Here is an 8,366-nt window from a genome sequence, read left to right as displayed (position 1 = left end):
CACACACAAGGAGACACACACACACACAACACACAATACCATAGGAATAGAAGCCATTGTAAAGAGCTTTGGAATAAGGCACTATATACTGTAAGTCAGTCCATTCACATACACACACACACACACACAGTCCATTTACAGGTTACAGGTCCACCGCCTGAGGTACCGTCGGGGATAGAGCAGACTGGAGGGGGAGGCTGGTGGAGGTAGAAATCAGAGGACGGAGGCTCATTGTAACGTATGGGACGGAATGAGGAACGGTAATAAAAAAAACACAACAGCGTGCACTACAATGAGCCCCAGCCTCCCATTTATTTCTACCTCCACCAGCCTCCCCCTGGATACAGTATACAGTGGTACAGGTAACCAAGGAGTTACCGTGTTAGTGGGTCAGATCACAGAAGGAGGAGACAGGGTGGATTACAGCCGCTAGCCCGGTTGGGTTACAGTCGCCAGGTTACCGGGACGATACAGAGAGGGAATGACAAAATCATCCCTTCATCCCAATCATCCCTCCATTAACGCCGCACTCTGCCCCTACAGCACCAGAGAGCAGGGGAAGACAGCACCACAGGGACAACTGGCCACACACAAACACACAAACACGCACGCACGCACATGCAAACACATGCAAATACACACACACACGCACATCTTCTGTCTTCATAGTAAGAGTGGTTGTGTAATATGTAGCTAATCGCCTGTGTGTGTGTGTGTGTGTGTGTGTGTGTGTGTGTGTGACGCAGGGGTCAGAGTTCACCGTATGCTTTGCTTAAGAGACCTTTAAAGAGAGGCGTTTGACTCCTGATAAGAACAAGTTTTCTGTTTGTCTTTAACCCACAACAAGACCACATCACTTGTATGCTATACTACAATGATGAGTTATTTCTTAAGAAAAGACTTTGACTTCAGAAAGTGACTTGATTGTGCCTTGATTAGGTCACATTTACTGTTAATGATTGAAAGCAAAGTAAGCTTCTCTTGAGAAAAAAAACAACTCAGCATTCCTCAGCAGTACTAAGAGTGATCTAGATCACAGAGAGAGAGGGAGAGAGAGAGAGAAAGGAAGAGGGAGTGAGAGAAGTAGGGAGAGTTGTGCCGTTCCTTCCCTGCGTGAGAGAGCAAGAGAGAAAGAGAGAGAGAGAAAGGAAGAAGGAGAGAGAGAGAGAAGGAGAGAGAGAGAAGGAGTGAGAGAGAGAGAGAGGAGGGAGAGAGAGAGAAGGAGTGAGAGAAAGAGAGAAGTTGTGCTTGTCGTTCCTTCCCTGCGTGTGTGAGAGAGAGAGGGAATCAAAGGCGGGCCGCCATGTGCCTGTTGCCGTGCGGTCAGACAGACGCAGTGCCAAGAACACCTCCTCTCACAACCCACTTCAAACACCTCCGCCCCCCCGCCCTCCCCAACCTCAAACCTGTGTAAACTTATCACGTTACAGTAAAGCACACTACAGGGGAAAAAAACACAAACAATCATTCACAATCAGATCATTCCTGCATCGGTAAACGTACCACAGCACAGGAGGGTACAGTACAGCATTGTACAGTCCAGTACGAGGACAGTAAAAAGAAAACAAAAAACCTTTTCACTCAAATATATATATATGTGTGTGTGTGTGGGGGGGTATGTTCTCTCTGTGTATGTGTATGTGTGTGTGTGTGTGTGTGTGTGTGTGTGTGTGTGTGTGTGAATATGTGTATGTTCTCTTTGTGTATGTGTGTGTGTATGTGCTCTCTCTGCGTATGTGTGTATGTTCTCACTGTGTGTGTGTGTGTGTGTGTGTGTGACAGGCAGCCAGACACAGTTTTTAATGTGATGTTAATCAGCTCCAGCGCCTGTGGGTTTCCTCTGAAGCAGGAAGAGCCTGAGAGAGGAATGTCAGAGATGTGGAGTATGGAGACATGTCCCTGACACACACACACACACAATATGTGCCTAGGACGCTGGTGAGGGACAGAGCGGTGCAGTGCCACACACACACACACACACACACACACACACACACACACACACACACACACACACACACACACAAAACAGAGAACACACACACCCCACACACCACAAACACACACAACTAAGAGAACACACACAAACACCACACACAACAACAACAACATCTTTCTCAATGTCTGACAGTTGTAAAATAAACACATGGGATTGTTGTGAAGACAGTGTCCCAAACCACAGAGATGATGAACACCATTCATGAAACAGAACCATAGGCCAGCTACTGGAGGTCAGTTACCGTAGCGACTGCCCTCTCCTCCAATCAGATGACCTGTCCGGAATCCTAGATTAGAACTCCCTTACATTTTCCTGATAGGAAGGACTGTAATTCAATTAAATGGAATTTAATTATATTAAATGGTGGACCATCAATTCAGATGAAGATGAAATGGACTACAGAGCCACACAACGCACGTGTCACGACGCACCAAGAATAACCTTCCGTCACGGCACTTTAACGGATTAACAACACTGATGCAGCTGCTGAAATCAGGGTAACTTCATTCATCAAGAGAGACCTTCTGCCTACCATTAACAAGGCCCCTTTCTCAATTTTATTAGAAAAGGGATTGCTTGCTTGCGTCCTCTCCCCTCCCCTCCTCTCTTCCTACCTCCTCGAAACACATCGGAGGAGAAGATCTAGGCTCCTCCTCTTAGATTTTAGAGAAGGAAGCGAGTGGACAACGAAGGAAAGGACCAGAGGAATGGAGGTTCTCACAATAGAGTGTGGAGCTAGAGCTTCGTTCCAAAACCCTTCCTTCCTCCCCACCTTGAATCACCACTGGGGATTAATGAAGTCACATTGAACAGAATTGGAGTAATGAATGAATGCTCTAGCGTAAATAAATGGGTTATATCGGCCTCTCTACTGATCTAATCAAGTCATGTCAGTTCAGTGACTTCCTGTCTTCCCAAGAAGGGGAGGGAGGACGTGTTCACATTAGAAGCATCCAAACAGAGAGAAAAAACAGTGGGAAAAGTGGTGTATTTATTTAGCCAATAGTATCTGATAACCATTGTATGTACACTATGTAGCGATATGTATGTTAAATTAGACAAATTCTGTTTTGGTTTTAATTTGATCCCATGACCTCATATTTGTTTGTTTTATGATTTCTGCGTTCTTTTTATGTTGTTATTACGTATGTTATGTTTCCTATTTGTAAAGAAGCGTTTAATGTTCTTAAAGAGAAAATGTTCATTAAAAAAAAGCATTCAAACAGGACCTGTGACTCCGCCCACCTAACTACGGTTGGCGGTTTATTACGTTAGTCTTAATGACCATGATACAGAGGTCATGTGACTGCTAACTCCCTCACAGGCAGTAACGACTTTCATACGCTAGTCTTAGGGTGCGTTCGTAAATACACTGAGTTTGTCAATTAACTGATTTCAGTTGAAACCAGCGCGCTCAGAGCAGATTTCCAGAGGGTATTTACGATCACACCCTTAATGACCAGAGGTCACGTGACTTACTCCCTCACAGACAGTAATGACCAGTGGAGGCCGACATCAGAGACGTTGTGGCTCAGTCGGTAGAGCCTGACGCTAACAACGCTTAAGTTGTGTGGGCTCGATTCCCGCTGGGACCATATATACTGTAAACATATAATGTAGGCTCTCACTGCGATGTCAGTCGCTTTGGATGAAAGCGTCAGCTAAATAGGGACAGGCTCGTTGTAATGCATGGAATGGGACAGAGCACAGAGGAACGGCATCAGACATGCTAATGATGTCCCTAGAGCCCCATGGTGGGCTGTAGCAGCCGCAGCGCCTATCAATGCACATCAGACCAGGGGGAAACGCCCTTCCTCACCAGGATAACGAGGCTAGAAGACGCTAGCTACCCCTCCATCATCAGTCACGTAGTTGCTATTCCCCTGGCTAACTGCCCGTGGAGTGCGGACACCAGATTAAAGAGGCAATGCGCCAGCGTTAATGAGAGAAGGCAGCGGAGAGATGACAACAGCATTCATGGAATTGAATCTGTCTATTTATGTCAGTCAGTTGTTGCTCTTTCATGCAATGAGAAGGCTGATTTAACACATTTGTTCTACATACAGCGTTAGTGATATAGTACATCTGGCTGTCCTGCCGTGGAACCACATTAAAGGGGTAATGCACAGTTTTAATGGGTGTACCAACCCCAGGCAACCTCTGACAAACCAACGCGTTGGGTTAATGGGTGTTCCAGCCCCCAGCCCCCCAGCCCCCAGCCATAGACCTAGTTCCAGCCCCAGATCCTGTCCCAGATGCAACCCGAAATCCAGCCACCAGACCCAGCCCCCATCCCCAGTACCAGCACCCAGAACCTGAGACTCCGGCCCCCAGCCCCAGCCCCTGCACCCATTTAAAAAATTTGCCATTTAGCAGACACCTTATTCCAAAGCGACTTACAATCAATACATTTGACTAAGCAAGTGAATCGTCAATCCACCAGTCGTAGCAGGAAGAGTAATCTAGCTCAGGCCCGGGGCCGTTGGCAGTCGACCTGCACCCAGACCTGAGACCCCAGTCCCCAGCCCACGCGCCTAACCAACCGCCACAGAGAGGAACAGGAAGTAGAAGTGGAGAGGGCAAGGACAGATCGGGGAAGGAGCTGATAATGAGCCGTTGCTGGTAACGACTGGCAGCCAGACGCCATCGTCCAGGAAGGAACTCTCGCTGTCAGATAAGGAAGTGTGACATCAGAGTGGGTGGCCGCGGGGGCGTGTTGTTATGTGAAAAGCCCTGAGGCCGTCAACGGTCTACATTCACAACAAGCAAACACATAGTTGACGTTCACCAAACACTTAGTTTAAAAAAAACATAATGTACATCGACGTTGGAATCTTTCCAACGGATCAAAGTATAACAAAGACGGGAAGGAAGAGAGGGGAAAATCAGTGTGTGTGTGTGTGTGTGGTGTGTTCGTAGGAGACAGTGGATGGTGACAGAGCGAGGACAGGACAGATGCTTCCAGGCAGAAGGACCTGTAGTGAATCAACAGGTTTCAGGGTCCTCAGGCATCAGACAGCACATGCCATCCTTCTGGTATGTTCTAGACCTGGATGAGCTGTGTGACACGGGCCAGGGACAGCTCCAGGGAAACCTCAGGGGTAAGCAGGGGTACGCAGGGGTAAGAGGAAAGGAGCTAGGGCAGCCATGGCCTGTGATGAAACCATGTTGAGACTTGAGACCCGTCATGACTGTTGGTAATGGTAAATGGACTACACTTATATAGTGCCTTATTCCAAAGCGCTTTACAATGACCTCTCATTCACACACACATTCACTCACCACTGGCGGACAGCTATCACACAAGGCGCCGGCCCGCTCATTGGGAGCAATTTGGGGTTCGGTGTCCTGCCCAGGGATACCTCGACATGTGGCTAGCCGGGGTTCGAAGCACTAATCTGCCGACCTTGTGATCATTAGATGCCGGCTCTACCTCCTGAGCCACAGCCGCCCCCACGACTGCTGAATTAAAACAGTTGAGGGTATCTTTGCTAGTGATATTAGAGTACGGAGCGCTGGCATTTAATACCCGCTACATTGGTGCCGTGACTCTGCTAACATAATTGATGTCTATTGGCTGCTGGAGAATGATGAAGATGATGATGGTGATGAAGAACGATGATGAATATGGTGAAGTATGTTTGAAGCCAGAAATATGAAGAAGAAGGTGGGAATGAGGAAAAGGAAGGAGGAAGGAGTTGAAGTTCTGTAAATGTCGAGTCAGGTTCCACAGAAGCCGAAGGTAGACATGAGAACATAAGACCTGACCCTTTCCCATGAAGAGCTTGGAAACTCACAACACAGTACACACACTGTATAACGTTCAACACAAACCATGTTGGTCGGGGGTTAAACAAAAAATGAGGTTAAACAAAAATGAAAAGAACTGTGTTTCCGGTGAGAATGTCAACAGAACAAAAAAACAAGTCCTTGGGGATAGCATGTGATAATAACTCAATCAATGTATGCAGGCTATTTACCCCGTCCCTGAGCAGTGCCGCCCTCATACAACACAGAGACCAATTCACCAGAGAAATAGTCCTCTCCCATCCCATGACAACAACTACAAGCGCTTTGAGGGTCAACTAACATCAAATATAAAAGACACAATTTGAATACAATTTCTGAGCGTCGGACAACCGTGGAAAGTTTGTTGGAAATCTGTCCACCAAAATTCAGTTAAATTCAGTTCCAAACAACAACATCCTCCCTAATAATAATAAAAAAACCAGAAACATTAGCTTTTAGGAAGCTGGAATGTTACATATTGGACCTTTAAGGAAGCACTAAAGCTAAATAAACATATCAAGCATCTTACGCCAGGATAGAACACTCATTGACACACACTCAGTAACACTACTGGTAAAAATTATTGTGGACCACTTCTGATTCGCACACTTCATAACTTCCCTCTACCATAATCATACTAATCACCAGGAACAAATAATATTCAACACACACCACAACATATACACATAATTGACCTCAATATCCAATAAATCAAACATCATTTACCTCAATAATCAAAACAGTTTCAACGGTCTGTACAGTGTATATGATTCCTACATACCAATAACCAAATGCTGCTGTGCTGACCGCAGGACCTCTGCTGGGTGACCTGATGACCAGACAGTTGTCAACGAGGAGGTACATAATCAGGTAGATATGGGAGTGATCTCTTGGTGAGGGAGCCAATCACATCTTGAGCTGGGGTGGGGAAATCCTTACCTGGACTTTACACACGCTAGTGGTGCTCCCCAGAGCCTAAACACACACCATTGTCCATCTTAGGCTCTGTTATCTACTACCTGTGTCTGTTGTTTACTAATAAGGGCATTAAGAAGTGGATTTGTGCCTTGCTGCGAACGTACAAAGGTCCAAAGGAGGCCCAGGTTATTGCTAAACGCTCCCAGACAATTGACTACGATTCAGGTGTAATCTAGGCATGCAACCTGTCTGTTATCTAGGCATGCAGTCTGTCTGTCTGTTCAGGTGTTATCCAGGCCCGCAGCCTGTCTTGTTCAGGTGTTATCCAGGCCTGCAGCCTGTCTTGTTCAGGTGTTTATACAGGCATTACCAAGTGGATCTGCAACCTGCTGCACGATGCAAAGGTCACCGAGCCAGGGAACTGATCAGCAGGCCGCTCCCAGGTATTCAGAGCAACACTTCTGTAAATGTCACGTCCCTCTCCCATTGTCTAGCAGAGCGGCCTGTTTGAACATGTGGCGGCCTGTGACAGCTGTAAAATACACACTACACACAGAGACAGAGACGCATGGTGTCTTCCATGCGTTGAGGGCAGGCGAGGCCGACGGAGGTAGAAATCGGAGGAGGGGGGATTCACGGTAATGCATGGAATGGAATGAAACGAAAAGGGGGCTGTCTGATACCCTTTCCTCATGCCGTTCTATTCTATTACAATTACCAATTTCTACCTCCGCCAGCCTCCCCTGCCTGGTATATAGATCACTGGGTATAGTGGGTAGTTCCCCCCCCCCCCCCCCCCCCCTCTCTGTCATGTTGTCGCCCGTCCTGCAGTGCAGCTGAGCCTGGCCCCACTGGGTCATTTGACAGTCAGGAAGCCATCCGGTTGGCTGGTGACACCACCCTGCGTGTATTTCTGTCTTTCCCCCCTTCCCTGATATGCAGGCAGCCACAGACCCTTATAAGTCAGTGACTTATTCCAGGAAGTCAGTTAGTCAGTCAGTCACTCAGTCGAGGCTTGTGTAACAGTGTTTCTACCCCAGGGGCAACAGGAGGGAGATTATTATTATTATTATTATTAGAGCTGAAGGTGTGAGGTTAACATGTCTAATCTGTGGGTCATTGTAACAGGAGGGATTGTGAACTGAAGCCCAGTCTAAAGAAAATAGAAACCTTCTTTTCTGTGTGTGGAGCGGCTACATTATTTAAATAAATTAATAAAATAAATAAAAAATAAAGATAAATGCTTGTGCCAGTGAGAGCTAAGGGTCATGGTCCTGTTGGATGGTGTGCACTTCAGCTATAGGACTTTCATAAGCATTAGATGGAGTTCAACGGTAAACAGCCATGTTCATGTCACAAAGTGTTTTCTTGACCTTGATGGCTGCATACGTAAAGACAATACATTCACAGTATCTTATCAATAGCATTCCAGACCTACTGCAATTATTTCTCAGTCGGCCAATACAGGTATATATATATAATGATCCTAAATAACCACGGTTCCCATAATAATCAAAGCAAAAACACCCCGGTTTTGGAGAAATGTGTCTAAGCACCCGTGTATGCTGGCAAAACGATTGACCTGCGCAAACAGCAACAACTTTGCCTCATTGTTAAGCTGCTTATGGCAATTATTATTTTGCAAGTGGCTGTTTAGAGA

This window comes from Nansenia antarctica, assembly GCF_963989245.1.
Source record: "Nansenia antarctica genome assembly, chromosome: 14".
NCBI classification, from domain to species: Eukaryota; Metazoa; Chordata; class Actinopteri; order Argentiniformes; family Microstomatidae; genus Nansenia; species Nansenia antarctica.
The sequence above is the reverse complement of the archived record's forward strand: the minus strand, read 5'-3'. Positions refer to the sequence as shown.